Genomic DNA, 26,466 nt, shown 5'->3' with positions numbered 1-26,466 from the left:
GGTGCTGTCATGTTTGAAGATATATACCTAGCAGTAGAAAAATAAAGTAATGGTCAGAGATTTCAGTGCTCTTTGTTTACTGGGAACTGTTCACAGCTCTACAGAGCAAAAGACTGCAGAGATGGAATGAGCATGACTTCTTGCATCTTTAGTGTGCCCTTTCTAATTTTCAGAATTTGAAAGCAAATATTGCCTGTTTGGACAGTATTCTTCAACTGACACCTGCACTGGATATGTTTATGGACTTTTTAGAATTTCTCTTTTGTCATTTACACCAGAAAAGAAAGTCTTAATATCCATGTCAGAGCTGGCCACAATGCAGAATCTCAGACCTGGTCTGCTGAAGTTTGGGCGAGTCTTTGTGTAGGTTTTGTGTGGTAACTGGGGCTTGGGTTATGAGTTCAGGATACCTGAGGGGGAGAAAGGTGCCTGTCACTGTAAATAAGCATGTTCATTATTCCTCTATTCAAAATCACACGAAAGTTGCAATCAGATCTTCATTAGCCTTGACTCATGGAAAAAAAAAAAAAAAAAAAAAAAAAAAAAAAAAAAAAGAAGCAAATCCAAAGCAAGGCCTGATGCCATGTTCTTTCAGCATGTTTAGCTTGCCCCCAGTGGATGTACCCAATAGGGAAATACCCTGGGGTTTTGCCTTTGTCTCTGCTGTGCTGCTTGTGTTTTGGGGCTGTGCACAGCTTCCGCAGACAGCCCTGGTGCAGCCTGGAAACTTTTGGCAGAACAATCCTACTTACCTATAAGATCTTAATGACTGCATCATTCAGTGAGCTGTGGGTTGCAGAGTGCCAGTCAAGCAATATTATGTTAAGAAAGCAGTGGCTAGGAGACAGCTAGACAGAAACTTTCTAATAACACTGATCAAATTATAGGCAGCTGTTGTACTTAGTACATTTTGGGTGGGTCTTGATGCTGATGGTTGTTCAGTCTGAGCCTTCTGTACAGCAGTACAGTGCATGTGTGGTAGTGTATGAATTAAAGCTAATTACTGCAATAAGCTGCTTCTGTGCCAGGCTGTGAATACAAGCCAGAATGTTTCAGTGAGTTGCACTAAGCAGCAGATAGATATTAAGCCTTGATTAGTGAAGATGGTTTTTGTCAATAGATTAAGAAAGCAGGATATCAGTAGTTAAATGAAAGCTGTGAGATACAACATGCACCTAGGAATTGTTGCTGTGCCCTCGCAGTACATAGTTAGGAGTAATCAATATGCTCACCACATTGTCTGTCTCTTGACTAAAGAAAGAAATCCCTTGTGCATCACGAGCTCAGCACAACATGGCTGGCTCTGAAGGGGCAGACTGTGCCTGTTTGATTTGCATCATGGTAAACAGGCAGAAAATTAAAATTGATTTTTTTTTTCCTCCCAGAGAGATAATTTTGAAGATGTATTTACAGGGCTTGCTAAAACAAGATGCTGAATCAACATCCTTCATAAAAGAACTGCTCTGAACTGAATAAGCTGTAATTGCACTTTTTGATTCTGAGCTGGTAGGCAGTTTGTGAAAACAAAGTTATTTACTAATACTCATTAACGAAGCTTTCAGATGGCCTGGCAAGCACAGAAGCATATCATGCTCAATCTACAAAAGGAGCTAAAATCTGCAAGGAAGCTGGAAATACAACTGCTTAGTGTGGCTCATTTTCTTCCTCTGGTTCTGTAGGTGCATTTGCCAGCAATTTCCTGTGGCTGAGTGTTTGGTCTGCAGGCACACTTGTAATCTAGCTATTGCTCAGTTGTTCAGAACTTGAAGAAAGGTATTCGTTTGGGGTTCACTGAAACCCTGACTTCTTACCAGTATTTCCCAAATATATTCATGGTAATCAGATAATTAGAGCCACTGTATTTCCCCTATACTGCCCTTGGGAGTGTCAGAGCAGCTTCCAGAATGGATCAATATCTTGGGAAGGAGCAACTCTCTAAATTACTACAGATTTTGAGTTATTGGAGCTCTAATTCATGACACTGGGCAATTGAATCTTTAGTGAAAGCAGAAGGCTTTAAGGGTACTTTTTGCCTCAGGGTTTATTATTAGCAAGTGCTCTGCTGATATGTCCTATATGCTTGACACACATCAATTAAGGTTATGATAAGAGACAACCTGTGAGTGAAATATTGTATGTGTCTCCCTTCCATCAGCTCTTTTGAGTCTGACCAGGAAACTGAACTGTCAGGTAACTGGAAAAAGTCTGAAGGTCTGAAAGAAGCAGTGGCATTCTTCTGTCAGGTTTGGATAGATTTCCTTATAAAATCACTCGCTATCAGAAGTCAGGTGTCTATAGGGAATCACTCACTATCAGAACTTGAGTCTCCATAGGGATAAAGGCTGAAATTTGCCTCCTCAGCCTCCTTGGGTAAGTTGTCCTCTCTCTTAGATCTGAATCCTCTGACTGATATCCTCAGTTTTCACCCATGCCTATTAAATATTTTTAAATCTTTCATTGTGACTTCTTTTTTTTTTTTTTTTTTTTTTTCCCCCAGATCCCTTTTCCTAGGTATTAGATGCTAGGTAAGGGATGCTGTTGCCACTAAAGTGGAACATACTGGTTGGTTCTGAAAAAATGAAAAATGCTAAGCATGCAGCCTTTTCTATTAAACAAGCAGCAGGGCTGTAATACCCAGGTCTCACTTATACATTAAGAGCAGAGGATCTTCCTCTAATGTGTGCATTTTATTTTGGTGATGCTACTTGGAAAAGGTACTGCTCTTAGCAAAGAAAATTATTTCTAGGCAGGTTATATGTGCAAAATTCACCCCAGTAGAATAGAAGAAGTCTGTCAACTAGGTATTTGCCACAAGTCTCCGTCTATAGGGTGGCCTGCCTAAAATATAATAGAATACTTGGGTCAAGACAGAAAAGTGGGATTACTTCCTACCTGCTTTGCCTGTGACAGAGAGTGAATGGCAGTGGGTAAGTTGTCTTCAGGTCTGTGCTGCCTTTAAATCATCAATACCTACCAGTTTACACTGGTTCCTTTGCCTCATCTCCCTCCTTTCTGACATATCTGGCCTCTGTGCTAGCCAGCAATGCTGAAAGAAACAACCTTCAGTGGCATTCCAGAACTTGCACTGGCTATGCTCTGTTCTCATGCTGGGAAGATGTTTCCTTGGACTCCATTGGCAAACCCTGAACTTTCTTCTTACTGGAATTACTGGCTTACAGAACAGGCTCTCTGCATTGCTTTAATAGTGTGTAAAAGGCATAGTTGTGCAAACTACCTTCTTTTAGGGTAGATACAGGACTGGTATATTAATTGTAGCCTCCAGATGGCTCATTTCTCTCTCTAGCGCACCTCTCTCTGGCCCAGAAAGCAAATTGTATCCCAGTATGTGCCCAAGTAGGCAGGAAATATTATAGATGTTATGGTTTTTTCTACTATGAAGAAGCTTTAAAATATTTGTTTCCTTCTTTTTGCCTGAGTAGTTGCCCAAAGGTTTAATAAAGCAGCAATTTTAGCTTGTAGCATAAAATGTCCCTAATTAAGAGGGTAGCTTGCTGTGTTCTTCTTCGTTGCTGCTGTCTGAAGAAATTATCATGGCTGTCATCAGCCATTTCCTCTTATCACTGCTTGTTCACAGCATGTGAAACTGAGAAGCATTGTATCCATTAAAATTCAAGGAGTGCACTGCAGTTTCTCACACAAAATGAAATCTTATTGTGGCTTGTTTTCTTCTTGACATCTTTCTTCTTATGCAGCATCTTCAATTGACATTTTACCTAATGCTTCCTAATGTAATCCCTTAATGTACTGTCAAAAGTTAACATTTTTTATACTAACATCCTGGCATCGAATTCTGCAGATCTTATTTTGGCAAAACTCGTGCTGAAGGTGATAGAGAGGCTGGTTACTAAGGACTGAAATGGGACTGTGTACAGTCTTTTCCCATATATGTGGTTTAATTTCTGCTTCTGACTGGGATGTTTAGTATGATACCTTTGGCTGTCTTTTCAATTAGTTTTCAAATGTGTAAGAGCAAGTTGATAAGTATTTGATGAGGTTAATGTCAACTCCAGCATTGCAATGACTGAACTTTCAGCAGTTTTCAGACATTGCCTTCTTGAGACCATCTGTCTGAAGAAATGTCTCCTTTTATTTTCCTTGTAATTTTCTCCTGATACCCACTCTCCTCTATAATTTTGAAATCTATGCTTAACACTCATATACACTTTGGGATCCAGAGCTACATCAAAATATTTCCTTGGATCATACTGGCTATGGAAAATCTTACACTATCACATTCCAATACATAGATGGAAAAATGTGAGCCAGGGCTGATGTGGCTCTGGCTGCAAATGAGAGGATGCAAGAGTGGGAAGAGATGTTCATGTGGATGGAGCAGGGACAGCATCTTTTATATGCATGCAGGTATGTAGATAAGGATAGTTTCAGTAGAGAAAATCTTGTTCCCTACCTGCCCCAAAGCTCTGCTCAGCTTCAAGCCTGTCAGCCTTTCACTCTGGCTTGTAGTGTCTTCCAGCCTCAGGCCCCTCATCCTTAGTGCAAGTCTCCAGCTCATGCCTGTGTAGGGAGGGCATGCAGCTTCTCCATGTCATCTATGCCCCTTGCCTCACTCACAAAGTTCACATGCGCTTTATATTTCTGCTACAACTCTTCCTATCTTAGAGGCATTTTTTCCCTGGCCTCCCATGTCCCATCCTCCTGAACCTCTGTGTTCCATGCCATTTAAGATGCTTGTTCTTCCTGCCTCTCAGTCCTTAAGAACTTCCCCAGAGCTCTTTGCTTCTGCTGTATTCTCTTCCTAGTCTCTGTCTTCCTCACTACAGCCCACTGTTTGCTATCTGAGAGACAGAGGGCTCTTTGTTTTTCCCTGGAGTCTCAGGTTCTTCAGTGCAAAGGTCTCAACATACTTTCTTTTTCCTCTTTATTGTACTTGAAGGCAGGAAAGTAGGACAGGTCCAGGGTAAACCAGACACATACTAGTTTTTGTGTGCTGTAAAGGGGATTGCTCCAGGCAAGGTCAGAGAAAGACTAAGCCAAGAAATATATAAGCATGTTTTTTTTGTTGTTGTTGTTGTTGGTTTTTTTTTTTTTTAGAAAATGTAGCCTTTTCTATTTTTCTTGGCAAACAAAGTGTCCAGTGTTCAACAAATATCTTCTGAAACAGGCCCAGAGCTGCTTTTGAACTGTTTGCTGTGATTCTTCACATGCTCATTTCTTTGTGTTACCAGTCACATGGTAACATTTCTGATTCTTGGATGAATGATGTTTTCAAACAAAAAGAGGGATTTGGACACATTACTTTTGGTTCAGAACTTTTCATGAATGCAGACATATGAAAATGTTTTACATCAGTGTTTCCAGGATACTTGCTTTTCAAAGGAAGCTTACATGAATGGAAGTTTGTGAAAACCAGTAATACTGAGACAGTACAATTTTACAGGAGCCAGGGCTCATAGTTAATTTCTCAGAGTAGCAAACTATGATTCAGAGCAGTGCATAGCAGAAACGTGAGCTGGGCACAAACTGAGTGTATGCCCATATTTAAGGGATGTGATTGCTACAAAAGTGTGATTGAAGACCTTGAAGTAGGACTACAGTCAGGAGGAGTGTGGGGCTTACCTGCTGTTACATGGTATATAAGAAGCTTGAGCATTTGGTTGCAGTTGTCTTTCTTCCCCTGCTCCAGTCCATGATGTCTGTAGCACTCAGTGGACACCTATGAGCTAATTCACCTCTCTCAGGTTGCAGAAAATAGATGAATTTTTTCACAGGCAGTTTTCTGTCAGGAAATGAACTGTATCTGTTCACTGCGAGTTCAGCAAGTGCCTCAATGTGAAGTAAGAATCCTGAGGGGGCACTCAGAGGCCTTTGAACAGGGGCCTTTGAAAACAGTCTAATGTTTGTATTTTGAAATTATGTTCTTGTAATATTTGACCTTCTCTGATGAAAACAACTGGGGCATATGCACTGCATAGTTGCTTAAAGAATATGAAGATCCAGCCATTAACTCCTGTTCTGTGGATTTCCGGGTAGGAAAAAGGAATCATCATTTCATCTCACTTAGAAGGGAAAAGGCTGTGTATGTCTCCATCACCAGTGTGCTCAGAATGAGTTCATGTGCCCCAGGCAAGCCCAGATCCCTGCAGTCACAGTGAGACTTGGTGGAAAATGTGGCTTAGTTATGCTTATTCTCCTTTTTTTCCTGGGGACAGCCATGGGCTATGGCAGGCAGTAGTGAAAACAGCAGCCGTGGGGCTTCTCCAACAATGACATCAAGGTTATGATGCATTGTGGTTTTGTCTGAGTTGCATTTTTTCTTTCCATGGAAGAGAAGTGATACATTATAAAGCAAAATACATACATCATGAAAAAAAATACCAAAAGCACTGAAACAGCCCCATTCTCATCTAAGAGTTGGAGCAGGCAGCAAAGGATTATCACATGATATCAGTTTGGAAGATCAGCTAGCAATTATGTGCCTTTCTGGAGGGGGACAGGCTTCTGCTGAATTCAAGGCACTGGGCACCAAGCTGAAGTGCTATGATAAAATATGTGAAGCCAAGTTTAGCATTTGAACCTAGACCTAAGGCAGCTCTTCCATGTGCTGGCTTTAAAGTGCTGGTTATAAAATGATTCATAATGTCACAGCTAATTTGTCTTTTAAAAATGTATTATTGCCAGTTATTTTATTTCATTAAGTGAACTGAAACTTCACCTTGAACTCTTCCAGGGGTAGTTTTGTCTCACTTTATCAGACCTGTGGTTTTTCAGTACGTACAAAGCCTGCCAGCTTGTTTGCATCAGAAGACTCATCTAGAACTTCAGTTGTGACTGACTAGAAATCTTTAAACATAAACCTGTTTGAAGTCCTACTCCAAGTGGTCTAGTGTTAAAACCAAAGGTGAACATATACCCATGGTGAGACCTGGGCTTGTTAATCTACCATCCTGAGCTTCTATAATTTAGTTAATTTCACAGATTCAAATTAAATGGAAGGTGCGTCCTCGACCAAACCAAGACCTTTCACTTGCCACTTTCTCAGTATTTAAGCTGCAAAAAACTAGTTGAAAACCAGATTGGTTTCAGCTATACCTGTGAAAGGCAGTGCTTCCAATACAACCACACTGGATTAGATGGGAGCAGAGGTCAGACCAAGAGAGATACATATTCTGCCATCTCCTGTGTGTCACAGGACTGTCACTGACTGAGGAGGGGCACTTTTCCCTTGCTTTAGGGAACACATAATGGTGTTTGAAAAAACCTTTCAAGCCTCTACATATAAAGATATATAACCAGCATAATCAGTATCTAAGCTGCATTCTACTCCACTCTTGTCCTACTAATATTGCTAAGATAGTTGATCTTGGTGAAAAAATTAATATGGAAAATAACAGGGTAGTTTTGTATAGGCATTTGAAAATATCCTAAATGAAAGCTGCCATATTTCTGAGAAGACAAATTGCTCCTAGAAAATTATTTTTCCTATCTGATCTGTTCTTTGATGCAGTCTTTCTGATATGAAGCTTTCTAGAATAAATTTTCTCACCATTAAAGTAGTGATGAATATTTTCCATCTCCATTTCTCCAGAAAGCCAAGATCTCTGTGCTCAGTAGGAACATGGTACTTGACTATCCCCAAATTCACAAAGTGTGAGAATGTGAGCATCAAATTAAATGCAGGCAGCAGTGAGGGGACACATGGCTGGCCTGCCTGGAGGTGGGAGCTATGTATGGACAATAGGATACTGGCACCTCATAGGGATGAGATAAAAGAGGAAGTGAAAAATACAAAAAAAAAGGGAGATAAAGTTAGTGAGTAAGAAGGATCTCCAGAACCTGGAAAATGAAGGGTCATTTAAAATTGATCTGGTTTTGAATCTTGAATTTTCTTGATGTTTTCTTCAGGAATTGCTATTTGTGAAAATCACCTTTGATATAAACTGACTGTTTTTTGAGATAATAGATATCTTGAAAACCACCCGAGAGATCAGTGTGAATTAATACATTTGCTCATTTGGGAGAAAAACATTCAGTCAGCAAAAGCATCACAAAACTGAAAGTGGTTATTTCTACTTACTCTTCTCTGTATTACCATGTCCCACCAAAAAAAAAAAAAAACAAAACCAAAAAACCAAAAAAACCATTCTTATTCCAAAGATAACAGTAATTCAGCTTGTCCTTGTACAGTGGGGAGACTCCTGCATGCCCAGAAAACCACACAAGGACTACTCTGCTGTGGCCCATGAAATAATTTCTGTCCTCAAACATGTAAGTCTGCTAAACAAGGATCAGGTTCTTTGGTATCATGGAAATATCAGAAAGAACATGAGGTAGTCAGTTCATCCCACTTGTTTATTACTAACTGGGAGAATAACTCAGCTGTTACCAAATCCTGCTTATTACTGTTTCAAAAATACTATTATTTGCGTCAGCTGACATCTGTGCATTTTGTGTGTTTTGGTCCTTACTACCTTGACAGGAGAAGAGAAGAGAGGAAAAATGCTAGAATGTAGGCAAAGTTGTCCAACTTTGGTAGCAGCTGAGCCATAGGGCACATGGAGTCTGTTCTCATAGACCTCTTTTTTGTGTGAGGTGCCTTGGTCTCTAATAATACAGCTGAGGTCATGTGTAGCCTTTTACACTGGATTGTATTTCACTCATCTGGACAGCTGCCTTTTTTTCACAAAGGCTGAAGGAATATAATACCTTTGGAATATCTACCTGATGTGACTGAAATTATTCAATGGGTTATACAACTACTGGAAGGAATTGTGACAGCACAGGCAAAAATAAACACAAAAAATTAATTCATAATTTCTTCATTTGCTTCTACTTATTAGAGAGCCTTGTTTTTTGCGTTTGGTATTGCTTTTTTTTGTTGTTTGCTTGTTTGTTTGGGGGATTTTTTAAATCGTTCAATTGCTTTTGGCTTTGACAGTCCAGTTGTGTCAGTCCTGGATCCAGGTACAAATGAGTAGACAATCAACACAATCCTGATTGTGCCAAGATGAAAAACTCAGCAAGTGACAAGGCTCAGGACTTTTAGTCAGAGTGTTTACAATGGTGTTTTTATTTTGTTAATGACTCACTGTAGTGATTCACCGATGCTTTAGTGAAAGCTGCCTTGTTCAGAGTCTCATGTTCAAGCAGAGTAAATTATTCCCAGTAAAAAAGCTTGAAAAAGTCCTCTGCTAAAACTAACAACTAAAAAAAAACTTGTTATTTTAAAGAACATACAGATAAAAACTTTAATTGTAAGCAATGACAAAACTTTTTTTATCCACCATAATTTTTTTTATTGATTTTTTATTGTGAAAAGAATCTTCTTCTGTCCTGACACAAAAGCGATGAAGCATCCAAAATATAGGTGACTCCATAAGCCTTTGGTACTTGAATGTAATCATGGCACTAGACCTTTAAATAGATGAAAATAGGGGCTGAAGGTGATTTGGGTGCTTTGAGTCATAGACTTTCATGGGGTGCATATCAAAACTTTGCTTCTGCTACTTTTGGTAAAATGTTCATTCTGATAATTAATGGCTTGAACCACCCTAGAAGGTCCCTATTCAGCAGCTGTCCAATGGCTCTGAGTTGCCTGAGTAGAAAAAAAAAGAAAACATCAAAACAACAAAACAAAACTTACCAACACATTAGCTTTGTTCCCTACCTGGAAGCGTTTAGAGGATGTAAGGGTGGATCAGCATTCATGTCCTTGTTTATAAAATACGGGTTGTTCTAAATGACTCGCTAAACTGTTGACGTTTCATATAATGCCCTGGATTTCCCTGCCCCTTTCCAGAGAGGCTGTCCGTGCTGGGAGCGAGGGAGGGCTGCGAGCTCGGTTTGTTCCCGCAGCGCGGAGCGCGGGGACGCGGCTGCCGCTTCCCTCAGTGCTGGGCGCTGCCCGGGGCATCTGCAGGCGGGGGAGCATCCCGGCACGGGGCCAGCTGTATTTTCAAAGCCTGTGTACCTCGGGTTGCTTGTAAGGCCGATGCTTGGGGAGTTCTGCTAAAACTGGACCGTGTGCGTTCCCTGGTTTGCCTGTAATTTGCAGTTTATGAAAACCAGATGGATGACTGAGTGCTCTGCAAGTTAGGGTACGAATGGGATCTTCTGACATAAGAGCAGCTTTTACAGAAAACATTGAGTGAGAAGATTCAGGCTCAAGCTAGATTGTTTCTTCCCTGCCCCCCACTTTTGTCTATTTTTACTGCATCATTGGTATGTGTCCAAGGAAAGTCGGCCATATCATTCGGAAACACAAGGGGATAAACTTTTGACTGTCGGATCTCTTCAGGCTGAGAGACTCCAGAGTAAATGAACCGAGAGACAGAAAATTAAAAGGCGGGATTTATTTAGGTGAACTTTTTTGGTTGTCTGTTCTGCCGAAAGCAGTGTAAAATAACGAAGAAACTGCAGCGTTCCTTTCCCACTCTCTTTCTAAATAATGTAAGTTGTCCTTTCACACTCATCTCTAAATGTTCGTGTGCTGTTTCTGCTTTCGAGTATTTTGTGAGAGCAGTGGTTTTATAGCCAGTGAGCTCTTGCCAGGAGCTCCGCTGTGTGAGCGAGTGAATTGTTTTGTCTTGTTTTTTCTTTTCTAAATCAGGGTGGTAGCGGGGAAGCCGAGCAGTTTGACACCGCCTTTCTTTGACAGCCTGTTAGCTCGGCTTTAGATGGCTGTCGGAACCTTTAAGCCTTTTTAGTGTTTGTGCAGAAATTTGTTTGTAGCTGGCAAAAGACAATAGCAAATGTTTTGATTGAGCTTTGTATGTCGGGCTTGCCGTAAGAGCAGGCGTTTCAAAGGGGACTGTGTGATGCGATGTAAAGAAGACAGGATGTGACAAGGGAAAACAAATGTTTCCTGCTCTTTAATATTTAAAAGAAATAATTGAAACAGAGCCAAGGATTTTGCCTAGGAAAGAAATAGTGATGTTTATTCAAAGCAAAATAGTGACTATAAATCTGAGAGGACAATGCCAAGGTTTAACTAGGGGAGACAGTTTACTTTTCACAGTGGTTCATTTTTGAAGCTGGAAGTTGACGTTAATGTTGCCATATTCTGCTGTGCTTTTGTAAAGTGTAACTTGAGCCATTACCTGATTCATAGCTTTCCATAGGTTAGTGAGGTAGGTTGATTACTCTCCTTTTAGTTAATTTTGCTATTTTCAAAATGCAGTCTAGGCAGACTGTCAGATTAATAGATTTAAGTAAAAATCTAATTATAGATAATATACCAGGTATTATACTAAGAATAAAGCATGAAATATACCAAGAAAATCATCCTGAACTCTAACATTTATCAGGCCAAAGCAATGACAAAGATGTTCATTTACAAGGGGACAAGTGAGAAAATTGTTGTGAAATTACAATGACTAAATTAATATTTCATAGATAAGGATGTAGCTTAAGAAAAGTTGCTTTCTGTTTCACCTTTGGATTTTTTGTTTTTGTGAGCAAAGAATTTATTGTCTAGATAATAGTCTATGAGCAGCTGTTATGATCTAATAATCAGAAGTTTTTTTTCCTCAAATTCCACATTGCTGCTTGAGTGAAAACAAATTACATTGACGAGCAATACTAATGAGAGCTTCTAGACAATGTAAATATTTTGAATAAACTTGGGAATATAAACTGAAGGGCTTGAAAAGCATAGTAAAAGGTTTGTTTTGTTAAAATCTGTATAAACTTGTTTATTTTCAAGTTAGCCCCATAATTTTCTGGATGATATCTAAAGCTTAGTTATAGAGAGAAGGAACTGGAAAGCTGCTGTACCTGGTCTTGGGACTGCATCATCCTGCTCACAAACAAAGGCAGCAGAAAGAGGAGGTTGTTCCCTGTTTCCAGAGAGTTTGGGGGAGGAATCGGTCTGTTAGCTGCTGACAAAATGAAGTAAGACTTCTGTGCTTTGGCCCTCATCCAGAACTGCTTACCATAAACTAAAATTTCCTCAAACATCTCAGCAAAGCATTTGACAAACTTGAGTGGTGAAGACACTCACATGTCTAATCTGGACCTACAGTGCCCATAATTTGGTTATAAATAACAGGTTTGTTTTTTCCTTGTAGAGGGTTCATCGTTTTTTCATGAGAAATGGCTTTGATAGACCTTTAATAATTGCATCTTTCTTCAGGAAGAAGGCTAAACAGAACTTTGGTTCAAGGAGCATCTCTAACACTGCTTGAGGGCCAGAAGGAAACTTTAATTGGTTTTTATGACAGAACCAATTCTAGATTTGATTACAGGGTTTCTGGGAAGAGGGAAGGATCAAAATCATGCAAACAATTATTTCAGTCAAGATATTTCAGGGAAATATATTTTGATTTCTTTATGTAATTTGTAAAGGGAGACAATGGTCCTTCTAGACACAGAATAAAAATTAAAAGTACATATACATTTAAGGCTTTTGAGAAGTGGTGGGGATATGTGTGTCTTGGAAGTTCATCTTTTTCATGGCATTGATTTTTGATGAAATCTTGCATCTGAGGCTAGATTTGAGACAAGCAGTGTCCATGGTCTGGTGACACATGCAAGTGCTGTCTGAATTCTGCTATGTCCAGCAGCATTTGGAACATTAGACCTTACCTGGACAAAGATGATAATTCTGCTGGGGGATTTCCCCAGCCCATGAGACTATTCTTTCTCTGGCAGTTCTGGTTTTAGCTTGAAGCTCAGGTTATTTACTGGAAAATCCCAGATAATTGGTGCTTGAAGCATGCTGGGCCTGTCTTTGCCTGATAATGGAATTTCATTAATTCATAACAAAACTAGAATTTGGACAGCTTATGTAAATGCAGTGATGCTCCTGATTCCTTTGAGGAAAAGTGAGGAATTAAATTAACTGGAAAGGTACTGGGTGTTCTAATCCAGAGAACAAAGTGCTGTACATTACTATACTGAAGCTGAAATTTAATCATCTGCATAAAGTATTAAAAATACACAGTTTTGCAGAAACATGTAATACTGTGTCTAGACACATGAACTATTTTTATAAAAACAAAGGCATAATGTATAGTAGGTTAGGATAAATCCTTGAGCCACATGTAAAAGCATCTTATTTGATCTGCTGGCAAGCATATTGTCTCATCAGAATTAAATGTGTCTGAGGATACAAGTGGAGCTAGTTAGTACTATTTTTTTATACACAGCAACAAGCATATATTACTGCAAATAATAATGTCAGTTTATAAAGAATGTTCCTTAACACAATGACATTATATAAGGGAATAACACTTTAGCTTTAATTAGTTGTTTTACTGACAATGAAGTATTCTGTATTATAAAATGCTACCTATTCCAAACCCCTAAAATTTTTCTCCTGGAATTCTGCCCATCCATATTTTGCAGGGTAACATATAGGAACTTGCCTTTTTCAGTTATTGAAGAAATCCAGTGACTGCCAGATTGCAATCCACTGTTACAAATGCTACACTTGGCTGACACCTTCAACCAAAATTATAATTATCAATAATTATATGTTATTTCCAGAGACTGTGGGTTGTTCTTATGTTTTCTGTAATATTTCCTCGTAAAAAACAAAGGTGGGGAGAGCTAACCATGTCAAATGCATGGCATGAGCTGTTAAAAAAAAAATGACTGAAAACAAAAATCAATATTTTTTGAAATAAATCAATATAGGAAAGGAAATAACAACTATTTAGAGGTTTTTAAAATACTGGAGGGAAAAGAACAGGGCTTAACCGTCACATAAATGCACTTTACCTCTCTAAATCTCCACTTCTGTCAAGTTACTTTTCAAGACATGATCCTTCTGTTAGACTTCCTCTTCTATTTGTTATGTGACATGAATGGATTGCAGGCAGTGCCTTGGTGTGCTCTCAGGTTTGTATTAATATGTCTGTAAAGGAAAAAGCTCCTTGGTTGCAATCACTTAACAAGTGAAATTTGGAAGAATTCCTGTTTTGTGCACTAGATTTTTTTTCTTCCTTTTTGCTTTTGATCAACTGAAATAAAGAATGCCTTCCACTGAACAAAGCTCAGGCTGGCCTTTGGAGAAATGAAAATGACATTTCATGTTAAACTTTCTGAATGGTTTTATTTCTATAAAGATCATGTTTTATTTCTGTGGTTTAAATAGGTAAACATTTATTGTATAAATTGTAACATTAAAGGCATTTGCCTTGGTTTTCTATCACAGACTACCTAAACATTTTCTGTCCACAATCTGTAGACATATAGCATGTCACTCCTTCTAATAATTGGGGTGCTTGGTTACATTTAGATTGGGCATCACTTACTTTGAAAGGTGATTTTAGCTAGAAGTCAGTAATATAGCTTGATCAGAAATAGCAGTTTATAACTGGAATACCATACAGTGAAACAAATGATGTAACGTGTCACTAATGTTCAGTGTGGGGACAGCCAAGGATCTAGTCAGCTGAGAAGGCAACCAGGCAGCCTTCCTACTTGCTAGCTGGACTTTAGGGCAAAAACTCAGGGGCAAATCCCATTCAAAGGGAAGAATTGAAATTGGAAATGCAAATGAAATATAGTTCTTGAGGAACTGAACAGGTAGACGTAGCAGGTAGATGTTGGCTGGCTCTATCCATCTGGCCACTGTCTAGTTGCAGTAGGGTTAAAAGAGGCACAGCTAAATTAAGAAGAGACTAATCACAGACACATGAAAAATGTTAGCAGCTTGTATTCTGGCACTTCTTACATTACATGGTGACTCTGCTAACACAAGCATCAAAGGAAACTCATGCTGAAATGGCTGTGATGATTTACTGTTGAATATTAAGTCTAGGTGGTAATAAATTAAGAATATGCCCTGCCACTAGGAGAAGAGAAATGACTTAAAAATTTACTGTAATCACGTGTATACTTAATATTCCCCTGGAAGAACCCCAAAAAACTCTGCTTTTTATGGTCAGCACTTTTGCTCATGTGTAAAATTATTATTCATTCTGTCTCACTTTAAAACCATCTGAATATTATCAGTTTTGGATGCATTGTAGGAGTAGTTAATTACATGGATGGTGATTTTCAGTCCTTATGCTAAGGTGGATGCTCTTTGTGAAAGACATAAGGATTGAAGTAGATGCAATTACATTTGATCAGATTTTAAATGCTTGAGATGACTGTTCAGCAATTTGCTTGCTCCTAATCCAGTATGGATTTATTTGTCTAAGTGTTATTAGTCTGCCTAAACATGTGTATGATCAGTTTATTTATGGGTGACTTTCTGTTCTTTTGTCATGGAAAGCTATTTGTTTTGTGCTGCCATGAGCTTCTGTTCCTGATTTTTTTTTTTTTTTTTTTTTTTTTTTTTTTTTTGTAGTTCTGGAAACAAAGAGTGACAATCCAACTTTTTTTTTCTTTTTTCTTTTTTTTTTCTTCTTTTTGTTTTTAATGGGTTTTGAATGCTAGTTTTGAGGATACTCCTTCAATGAATTTGGAAATTTGTCATGCCTGGACTGATGGTTTAAAAAAAGCTTTAGTCCCTGTGAGGATCTATACTGTGCCTGCCTCCTCCTACATCAAAGTTCAGCAGAACTTGGTTATTTGTGAGCTTGAAGGTGTGTGATATCTACCAGTGTGTTTTGTGAAGTGCTCAGGAGTTGATTTAGCAAGAAAAGAATAGTGTCTATATTATTTTGAACTATATAACTCTGAATAGTATGAAAACATGAAAGGGGAAAATGTTCCTGCACCTTTTGCAAAACAAAAGCCCTCAGAAGTAGTGATGGAATCTTGAGCAAATACACTTGAAACAATTACTTACAGAACAACAACAACAGATTGCACTCAAAAGATTGTGCTGAACTTGGAAATGTTCTTGAGAAAATCCCAACAATTATGGGTTTTGTGTGCCTCTGAATGCATTAATCTCTGCAGTGGTCCTTGAAGGGACAGTAAGTGTCCCATATTTAGCCCCAGCCATATTTGGCCCATGATCTGTACTAAAAGAGAACTTGCATACTTCATGAGAAATGGGACTTCCAAAAGAGCAGGTGTCAGCAGTTTCAGTGATGTCTTTAGTGCCCCCTGGTTCTTCTGTGAACAGCTGTAAGTTGAAAATACTGTAAATCCCTCTACTTAAAAATTCCTCAGTAACTAAAATGACCACCAGGAATGAAAATGCAGGACTGAGGAACATTTACAGCACACAGAAACTCATAAAGAGGAAATGCCAACATGTTTCTCTGCATTCACACAGTTTTTTGATTTGGTTTTGCCTTTTCTGTTCCTTTTCCAGTGAGGAAACAGTATTAATGAAATTCTCTTCTACAACTTTCTCTTCTGTAATCCCTCTATTGGTGGAAGTGCTAATGTAAACCTTCAGGGATTAACTCCCACAAGATAAGCCTCTGCAAGTGCTAGTTTGTTTTGTTTCTAGTTTTTTCGGGTTTGTTTGTTTGTTTGTTTAGTTGATTTTTAATCTTGAAGGCAGATTTAATTTGATATCTAGACCTGGAAAAGACTAGATATCAAAATAAAGTATTGGAATGCTCTGCTTTGGGAGGTGGTGGAGTCACCATCCCTGGATGTGTTTAAAAAAAGACTGGATGTGGCACTCAGTGCCATGGTTTAGTTGAGGTGTTAGGGAAGGGGTTGGACTCGATGATCTTGAAGGTCTCTTCCAACAATGTGATTCTGTGATTCAAGTAATTGCACTGTGCCGAATTGCACTAGGGCCGACATGTCAGGTAGAGCCACAGATTATTTCATAGCATCTGATGGTGGGTTTTTTCTCCTGAGTGTTATTTTGACACAGTACTACAATATGGGTTAATATGTGGTCTTTCCAAAGGGCTCTTCAAAGAACTGGTTCTTGTCTTATGTAATTCTTAGTCTGCTCTGAATAGTTTTGGGAACAAATGTTCTTTGTGTCTCTCAGCTCAGAAAATGTAAGAAAGATACAATTATGTGTTGCACCATGAAGATTTCATTCTATTTATCAAATAAGCAGTGATAACTTTTGTCTTGCATCTAAAACAGCTGGAAATAAATTTTGATTGTAAAATACAAACATGTTTTGAGATACTTAGTTCCTAATTAAAGACAAGTAATTTTTCAGTAATTTACAAAAGCAATCTTTTACTTAAAATCTCTCAGTGGAAATAAGTGCAACCCTTTATTACACAGAAAGAAAAGACATTAAGTATTGGAGGATTGTTCTATAAGAATTGCACTACATGTTCTTTGTAGGCAGAGAATCCCCTCATCCCTTAGCTTCCTCATCTTCCTCATTCTAACTAGATTTTACTATTCCATCCCATAAAACTTAGTAAAAAATGAGACTAGATTACAGCATGCAAAAATGTTTGTGTGCAGTAAGGTGGATTTGCAAAAAAAGTATTGAATACAGCTAATTGTAAAAACAGGAAGATTTCTTCCCAGATTTAACTTTTGAGATGGGTTTTTATCTGTGCTTCTGAATGGTGGCCTTTATCCTCTGAACAGCCTGCTCTGAAGATGTCCACCATCTGAAGGGGACCTCTGATGATGGTGGGCTACTTTTAAATGAGAAGAACCAGAATAGTGATCAAGGCATTATTTCCCCAAGCTCTATGACATTGCTTAATACATTAATAATATCTGTACACATTATATAATACCTATATATTAATAGTACCTATACAGAGAAACCAGAAAAAGACAATATCACTGGAAGTCTCTTTTTGTTTGTTTTTTTTTTTTCCCCTAAGGATGAAGTAAATTTTAAAAAGTAAGAGGAAGGAGGAAAAGAAGTGTTACGTTATTATTGTATTTACTATAAAAGGGTTCTTGGCTTGGGGTGATGCTTAGTCATTCACCATTGTTGGGAGTCTTGTTTGTATGACTTGAAATGGGTCTACCTGCTAAAGGTACTCTGTGGCTCTGAGTGGCATTCCTCATGCAACAGTGGTGTAATAAGGCAGATGTCTGATGGATTCATTTCACCTCACATCCTCAAATGACCTAGCTTTGCAAAGTGTTAGAAGCAGCCCTGTAAAGCCATTCATGGCCATTAACTATGCCAAAAGGGAGTGGCTACTAGGATGGCTCCTATGATGTCTGCTCTGAGTAATTTGAAGGTTGGTCTCGGTCAAATCAAAAGTAAATCTAGCCTAGCCTTATAATTTGGATGGTTGCTGGCAGTAGATATCTACAGAAGAGCACAAGAATTGATCAGAGATATCATGGTACTCTTCAGAATGATCTTCTGTATTCAATGATTTGTGGTAGAGGTGCTGTCTTCAATAAATTTATTTACCAGGAATTTGTCCCACTCTCCTGAAATGCCTGTAAAATATTAACAACTGTAGCATCCTGGACAATGGGTTTTACAGCTCCCAGGGTGAACCAATATCCAGCACACTACTCATGTCTACAAAAGAGGCTTCTCCTCTGTGGCCTGCAAAAAGGAATAGTAAGAAGCAATAGATACAAATAGTGAATAAAAAATACATTGTGAATAAAATTTAACTCAAGTGGACTCCACCTGCCAAAAACCTAATGACTATTGTTTCATCAACTTTCCAAAAGCATTTAAGTTATTTGAAATACATCCTAAGAGCTGCTTGCTGTGGAATCTTTGTTGGAGAAGTGTGGGAGGATGGATTGTAGAAGACTAGAGATAATGCTGAAGGCAATTTTGCCCCTGAGGAGTTGCAGCTGTACTAATTACCAAAGAGCAGGAACCGGCCTGCCCTTAATAGGTCACAGCTGTGTCCAGTAAGGATGGGTGTTGTAAAAGGGTGGTTTAGCTGGTCGAGAGGAGAGTTGGCATCAGTTGGCTGTGCTGCTGCGAGGAGCAAGGGTCAGGTGTTCATGTTAGGGACAGGAAGGATCAGTCTGTGCTGCTGGGGACAGAAAGGGTCAGATGTTCATGTTAGGGACAGAAAGGGTCAGTCTGTGCTGCTGGGGACAGAAAGGGTCGGGTGTTCATGCTAGGGACAGAAGGGTCAGGCAGTTGTGATAGGGACAGGTAGAAGTCAGGCAGCTGTGCAGAAGAAAGAGAAAAGGAATCAGTGCTGTGAGAGCTGCCCATGAGAAATCACAGAGAGAAGGTATGAAAGTCTTACAGTGAGGTAATAAACTAACAGTGACAGTCAGTTCCTATCCACTGTTGATTGGTGCCAAGCACTGACATCAGCAATTGGTGGCCTGTATGGGGATGGATCCCAACAGAGCAATTCAGTACCTGAGGTAGGGTTGTCTCCATGTCCTGTTTGTAGCTGGTTTTCCACTAGGATTTCTCAATGTATAATCTGTTTTAGTAATGACATGGTGCATCTTGTCACAGTTACCACAAGGACTATTTCTAAAATCTCAGGCAGTTTATATCCACTCATAGAGTTTGCAAAGGAAAGAGGATGCTAAGATCTGCTCCTATGAAACTACAAGAGTTTCATGCTATATAAGCCACTGTCTTCAACCTCTTTCTTTACAAAGATAGTCCTTATCTAAATTGATGGCTGGCTATGCAAACTTACTTCGTAGTGTAGAAAGTACTTAGTATCACAGATGAGTTGCATAGCAACAGTCTAACTGTGTTTGGCCTAGATACAAGCTACCTATGTTTTCAAGGGAACTTGTATGCTGTGTAGCAGGTGCCTATCACAGCAGGTTTCTGGTACTTGAAAGAGATCTCCAGGTGCTATCACAGTCCAAGTGATAATGTGATTGATTTAAGACAATATTGTTCTTATCTCTCCTGATGCCAGATTTGTTTTTCCAAGTGTCTTTTTTTGTTTAAACAGACAGATGCATTCACATGTTTGTTATATTATAGTTTCCTATACTGTCTCCTAATTTGCTTTTCATGTACACAAAAATGGACTGGTTTTCCTGTAACATAAAATGGATGCATTTTCATGTAGAAATGAATGTCCTGTATATCTCAGTTCAGCTTGGGAGAGTCTTAAAATTGTGTATATGAGTGGTTCTGCTTTATTCCTCTTTCATTAGCTGTTGCTTCCTCAGTTGTGATGCCAATTGAAAAGACTGACATTCATGCAGGAGTGTATGTACAAGGTCTCCTGAGAATGTCATTTTTGCAGAAATCTAACCTACATCAGAGCTGAGCATTTGCTTATGAGCAGCCTGGCAATGCCTCGTAAGGGCCTTTAGGCATCTGGCTTGAACCTGCTAGAGATATCTAAGAAGCAGCTTAGGAGAGTTGTTTTTGGAGATGAAGGGTAAAGGTAGAGAGCTTAGTGTCATGGATAAAATCTTGTACCTTAGGGAGAAGGCCTGAGGAAAACCTGGGCTGAGCCAGAGCAGCTGCTTGGAAGGACTATCTGGGGATCCTGCCCACACAGGGGTTTGATGGACTTTTGCAGGCTGATAATGCATGTTACTGTGGCTGTGGTAAAACTGCTGTGGAAGCACATGCTGGGAATTGATGCATTCCTGCAGGCAAGGCACAAGGTGCAGGGAGCACTTAATCCCTGCTGTAGAAAGGTTTCAGCTATTTCCAATAACAACAGTTCTTTAAATAGGAGTGTTGGCATGCAATCAGCAAATGAGTGCCCTTGCTGAGGACTGGAAGGACATGTTTACTGAGTGAAGTTCAGCCACTGGGTGTTTCCAGGTTTTGAACTGCTGGAACTGACTGCTGGAAAGTCAAATAGAGTGTCCCTGTGAGTGTGGAGGTGGAGGACACAGCGTCACAGCTGGCATGCTTGAGCTCTGTGCACTTTGAGCTCCCACCGAGAGCTGTAGATGGCTTTTCGCTGTGGTTGTTTGGTCTGTTCAGCTCCTGTGCCCACAACCATTGTTAAAACCCACAAAGCTGCTTCTGCCAAGGTTGTCCTGACATTGTTTCTCACTACTGCTAGTGCTGCCAGACTACCTGCTGCACATAGCTATGTGTTTACCTACTTGCTGTGAAAGTTCAGCATTGCACTTTTGCCAACATAAAGAGCCTGCCTGGGTAACCTTCTGCCTGCCACTTAACGCTTGAGCAAGGTTTTCTCTGAACCCAAGGACGATATACGTGTTTAGACTATTGCTGTGTTTTTGAAAGATATTTTGGTTCAGAAGAAGACTTGGCAGATATAGAAGTTAACATCGCTGCTGGGCTGTGGATGAGAAAATGAGGTGGGTACTGTTTAACAGCTAAGGTAAATATGGAGCTGCAGCAACCAATATTTTGTATTTAAACAATATAAATGTTGCAGAGGATGTGAACCTGATCTCAGGCTGTTCACATGCTGGAGAGGGGCTCTTTTTTCTCCTTTCTTCTTAGTCCTTATCCCGGTAATGTCTTTTTGTGCTAAGAAAATTATAATTCCTTCCCTTTCTGCCTCCATTTTTGCTTTTTTTAATGCTTAGATTCTATCTCCTGTTTCTTGTTGTGAGACACCTAAGGTGGTTTAAGTTTCTTTGTGTTTCATCTGTTACATTTGGTGGGGAGTGGGAGTTTTGAAGGCTGCAAGAAAAACATTCTAAAGGGTTGGCACTCTCCTTAATTTTGTGAAGAAGTTACATGGCTTGTAGTTATTGCTGAGTGCTACCTTCTCTTTTGCTGATTTGAACTTCATACTAGTTCACCAAAATCCTACTGAATTAAATGGAAACAGCAGAGTAACTTTTTGGTGGTCATCAGAGAATATGTGATTAAACTCCAGCACCTGAAGTGTCTTAGCTCAGCTAAAGTGAGAGCTGCAGTGGACATGCAGCGTGGGGCAGCTCCAGTCTCAGGAGGGAGTGGAGGGGATGGTGTCTACAATTTTCACCACACAGCTCAGTACCAAAAGCATTGAGCATTTTCTGCTTGCATATATTTTTTTCCCTGTTGCTCAGCAACTCTTAAGAAAATGCCTAGAGCATTTTTCAGCATATTTTATATCTAACAGTATGTAGAAAAGACCAGAGACCTTTTTCCAAATAGATTCCTGATCAGCCTCCTTTTTTTTGCTCTATTGCCTATTTTCCTGCTCCTGAAAGTGTTAACAGTAATTAGTGTGGAGTCTTCATGGAGCACGTTTATTTCAAGTAACATTTCACAGCAGATGTTTATGGAAGCAGCAGTGTTTTGATGTGCAGTTTTAATTAATTGTCAGTTCAGGTTGGTTTTATTTGAGCCTGTGTGCCTATAAAGGCTGAACAGAGACCTGTCAGTGTTCACAAAATAGGTAGACCTAGAGAGTCAAAACTGTGCAATTCTAAGGGTGATTGTAACAGTACTAGTAGTCAGGGTAGGGTTCTTTTCTGTAGAGATGCTCTGACTTACTGCTTTGGATGGCAAATATACAATTTAAAATTCTTTTACTTATGACTGCACAGCATCTAGTCTCTGAAATAATTACTTTGACATACCTTATTGCAGACTTTTTTAGGAACTCACCTGAGAATATGACATTTTATTAAACAAGGAAAGGGCCCTAAATTATAATTCTGATGATGTAATTTAACCTGATACTTTTATCCTGTTCTTTCCCTTAGTGTGTCCTTTCCATTCATTTTTTGTCCCTTCTCTTTGAAATCTCATTTTTGAGAATTTGGGGAATTTGGCTGAAGATTCATGGATGCCCATTTATGCATTGTCCTCTCTCATGCAGTAAGTTTAGTGTGTTCCAGCTGTTTTGGAATTTATTGTGCAAGGCCTTGACTCAAAAAGAGGTCCTGAAAACCTGAGTCAGACAAATAACCTCTCAGCTGGTGATGACTGTGTGATCACACAAGCTCTAACCTGCCAGACTTATCCCTTGGTGTGTGCAGGGCAGCCACCAGTAGGTCCCCTCTCCATCCAAGGACAGGACAGCTGGGAGATGGGGTCTCTGGGGACAGAAGCAGGACTGTTCATCTCCAAGGGGGGGTGGAGAAGGGGTACTGCAGAGGCACAAGTTGTGGGGATGAAGAGAGGAACTAAATGTGGGTATTAGATGCCAGCTATGACCTTCCCTCTACAAACTGGAGTATATAGCATTAGTATGTTGATGTCTTAAGAGGTCCACCCATGTTTCAGGGTCTCACCCTTTTGTAAGCTTTGATTACAGGATAGGAAAAGAGGAAGAAAAAAGAATAAATCATTAAACACGTTTTAACACTATTAAGGAAGGCTTTAATTTGTAGCAGTGGCTTCTATTCCTGTTACTCCTGTGCCTTCAGCAGCTGAAAACTATTTTAAAAAAATCTAATTCATGACATCTGCATCTGACAGTGATACTGAAGGTCAGCCCATGCTGTGCAGAAGGAATGCCAGAATACAGAGCTTGTTTCTGGTAGCTGCAGTGCCACCTCAATGGCAGTAGAGGGAAGAGAAAAAATAACACGGAGGGGAGAAAAGCACTTTGTGTCTAATGCTGCCTGACTTGCACCTTCAGTGGTGGAGAGAGGCAAGAAGTGCAGAAAGGCTCAGGCTGGCTGAGCAGGGAGGCCAGGCTGACCCAGCTGTGCTGCAGTTGTGCTGCAAAATCTGCAGCCTTGGCAAGCTAAACTGGGCATAAGCAGAAGGTAGAAGGAAATAAAAGAACGTGGCAAAGTCATAGGAGGATGGGTGCTGGGCTGCTGGGAAAGTTTCCAGCAGTCCAGCATTACATCCCAGGCAAACCTTTCAAGCTGTTTGCCTCCCAGGCTATGACAAATCCCTTGTGCTGGATCACAAGCTTTGGGAAAAAGCATCTGCTCTGCTGAATCATAAGATGAGGGAGTGACCACGGCGTATGTCTGTGGCTGATGGGAAGGAACCAGGACCTAGCAGAGCTCCTTTTGGGGCAGACATGCCCTCTGGCTGCAAACCCACAGTGGGAGGAAGCTGTTGCTGTTCTCAGATGGTGTGAGCTACAGCCTGGACTATTGGAGAATGTGAAGTGAGGGCTGAAGTGACACTTGCTCTCTGGAGGCTGCTGGGTCTGTGTGGCTTCAAGGCTACAGTGGTGAAAGGTAAAGGCCACCGGCTCATAAGGAAGGCTTAGGCCCCTTGATTCCTGGTTGTGGGCATGGCTCCACAATGACAAATCTTGGCTGTTTCACCCCACTTTCTCTCCTGGCACCAGGGTCAAATGAGGGATGTGTGGAGCTGTGTGATGGCTGTAACAGCCCATTCTATCCTATATTTGTGTTCCTAAGCTAATCCTCATTTCCAGCATGTTGGCTTTGGGTAATTGATTTCTGGTCTCTCGCATCTCTTACTTTTCAGTCAGCCTTAATTGCCAGGACTGTATTAGCTGGTCATTTAGTTTGAACTAACCCAATAATTTTTTTTCTGCTGACCTTAAAATCTGTTTTGTACAGCAGGGTGAGCTAGACTACTCTCCATTCAGTCAGTTTATAGTGTAGGCTTCAGTGCAGACCATTAATCTTAACTTGGAATGTTTGGATGACTTATTTAATATTATCAATATTTACCTATGACCTGTAAGTTAAATGTGAGGTTTTTTGGTAATGTACTAATCATGGCCCCCACTAAGAAAATGAATTCAGGTTGTGTGTGGAACAGGGAAAACAATAAGTTATTCAAAACCCAGGACATTTACAGAGGACAACAACAGAAGTTATCTGTTAGATAGTTAGATCACTCTTCCATGGCACTATGAAGATGGCATGTACTATGAATTTTCTTCTCCAGAACTTTCTTCTGTAGTCAGCAGTGATACAGATAAGTCAACAGCAACAATGAAATGCAGCAATTTTCTGAGGAAAAATAGCTTATTCTTTTTTGAATAAAACCAGAAAAACAACAAACAAAGCATATAATGACCACCCCCACCCCCATCTCCCAGCACAAAAGACATACACATACAATAAACCTATTTGAATGAGTCTGGTTGTAACTGCTATGGGGGTAAAGTGCAAGATTGAATCCATTTCCTCCTCACTAAACATATCAATGCGTAACAAGAAAAATCTCAGGGAAAGGCTATGCATTTTGTCTCAATTTCCTTGCCACAGTAGCACATTTTTGTTCTGTTGAAGAAGCAGGACAATTTGTGGAGTATCAGCTCATTTGTCAGCAGGCAACTTCTCAGAGTTAGTTGTCGGAGAACAGCACTTTGAAGGAATCTCTGGTTTGGAGGCGTATTTCCCTATCAGAGTGGCTGCAGCTGTGGCTCCAGCAGTCTCCTTTGGCCATGAGGTATGTTATGGGATCGGTTCTGAGGAGTATGTAGTCCTTACTACTGACCATAAATGGAAATAGTTATTTGAGTGATACTGGTCATGTTTTAGCATATGTAAATGCAGTGTTAGAAATGAGAAAGGGACAGCAAGCAACTCAATGATGTCTGCATGCTTCTGTCCGACAGTCTTCCACTTCAGTTCTGGGGGTGCCACTCCTGAATTTTAAAACTTGATTTTTGTTTTATGTGTCTTTGTTCCACTGGCAGAAATAAAAGCCTTGGATCTTCTTGTTGTGGGAGTGAAATCTTCTGTTTGTTCTTTGCAATAGGGATTCCCCAGACAGTTTAAAAAGAAAACCAAAAAACTCCCTGAACCAAAGATTTTTTTATCTCCAAAAACATGCCCAAAATCTCCAACTTTCTTTTAAACTATGAATCCTGCTGTTCCTGAATGTTGGAGCTAAAATGAAACATACCTTGTGTTCTCTTTGATTGAGTTCCACAAGTGTTAAGGGAGTTAGAGGGGCAGTATTTTGGCACAGGCACCACAAACCCTAATACGTGAACACACACTGCCTGATGTTTCATTTCAAGTTATAATCTGGATTACAACATGCCTTCACCCTGTGGGCATATTGTCCAGGGAAACCAGTCTGGACTTGCCTGATGCATAAAATGATCTGGCTAAATGATCACCAAGTGGAAAGTCAAGAATGTGTGCAGAATTTATATTTTCAACAGGAATTTAGATTGCAATTCAGTCACACTAAATGATTATTAATACTACTTAACTGATCAATTCAAGAATGGAATAAATATTATTTGGAAACTGTGCTTAAAGAGCTTTGGACAACATTTTAAACTTCTCAAATATCTATATCTGTCCTAATAAAGTCAGGGTAGCAAAGAGAATATTTAAGCTCCACATGTTTTCTTATTGATGCAAATGGTGCTTTGTGTTCTTTTATTTGTGGGAAGCTTTGTTAGCCTCAGTTAGCTGAAATACTTGCATATGATTTGGTTTTTTCAAAAGAAAAGATACACTGTATTTAGAGATGCAAATACTACCTTGTCTGCAAAACCCACCAGCTGTTATACTGGAAGACAAAGCTAATTCTATGTTGCTTTACTTCAGTGTTGTCTGTGTCTTCACAAGCATCTTTTTAACATGCTCCTCTGCATAGATAAAAATAGCAGGCACCAATTTTTTTTTATTTCTTCGGTAACACCCTAGTAAAATCAGAGTTGATCTGTGAATTTAAAAAAATGTAAGCAAGCAAATAGATTAACTATAATAATATACCTTTGCATTAATGTTTATAGAAAAGTTGAACAGTCTGTTAGCCTTGATTCTCAAATTCCTTGAAATATGAGTTTACTATTGCTGCCTTGAATATTTGCCTTGAGACTGAGTCAGAACAAATATATGGCTCTGTAGTAGAAGAAGCTGCTGCTGGTTTGTGTGTCAGTAGCA

At 39.6% G+C, this 26,466-nt stretch overlaps 1 protein-coding gene across 24 annotated transcripts in view; it reads left to right on the top strand.

Moving 5' to 3' along the window:
• The window catches only part of TRIM2 (tripartite motif containing 2), a 111,938-nt gene that overhangs the window by 41,807 nt on the left and 43,665 nt on the right, over positions 1-26,466 (top strand). For 3 of the 24 annotated variants that reach the window (XM_085578076.1, XM_085578074.1, XM_021530187.4), the window contains exon 1: positions 2,484-10,428. The exons of 18 other annotated variants lie outside the window; for them this stretch is intronic. The gene's annotated coding sequence lies outside the window, so the exon portion shown is untranslated. Of the gene's footprint in view, positions 1-2,483; positions 10,429-19,050; positions 21,031-23,448; positions 25,010-26,466 lie in introns of those variants that run through there. 3 more of the 24 variants (XM_085578064.1, XM_021530185.4, XM_085578068.1) reach the window with 3 other exon arrangements.

This window comes from Lonchura striata, chromosome 4 (assembly GCF_050655825.1).
Source record: "Lonchura striata isolate lonStrDom1 chromosome 4, ASM5065582v1, whole genome shotgun sequence".
In the NCBI taxonomy this organism is placed as follows: Eukaryota; Metazoa; Chordata; class Aves; order Passeriformes; family Estrildidae; genus Lonchura; species Lonchura striata.
This window is presented reverse-complemented; position numbering and strand designations above follow the sequence as displayed.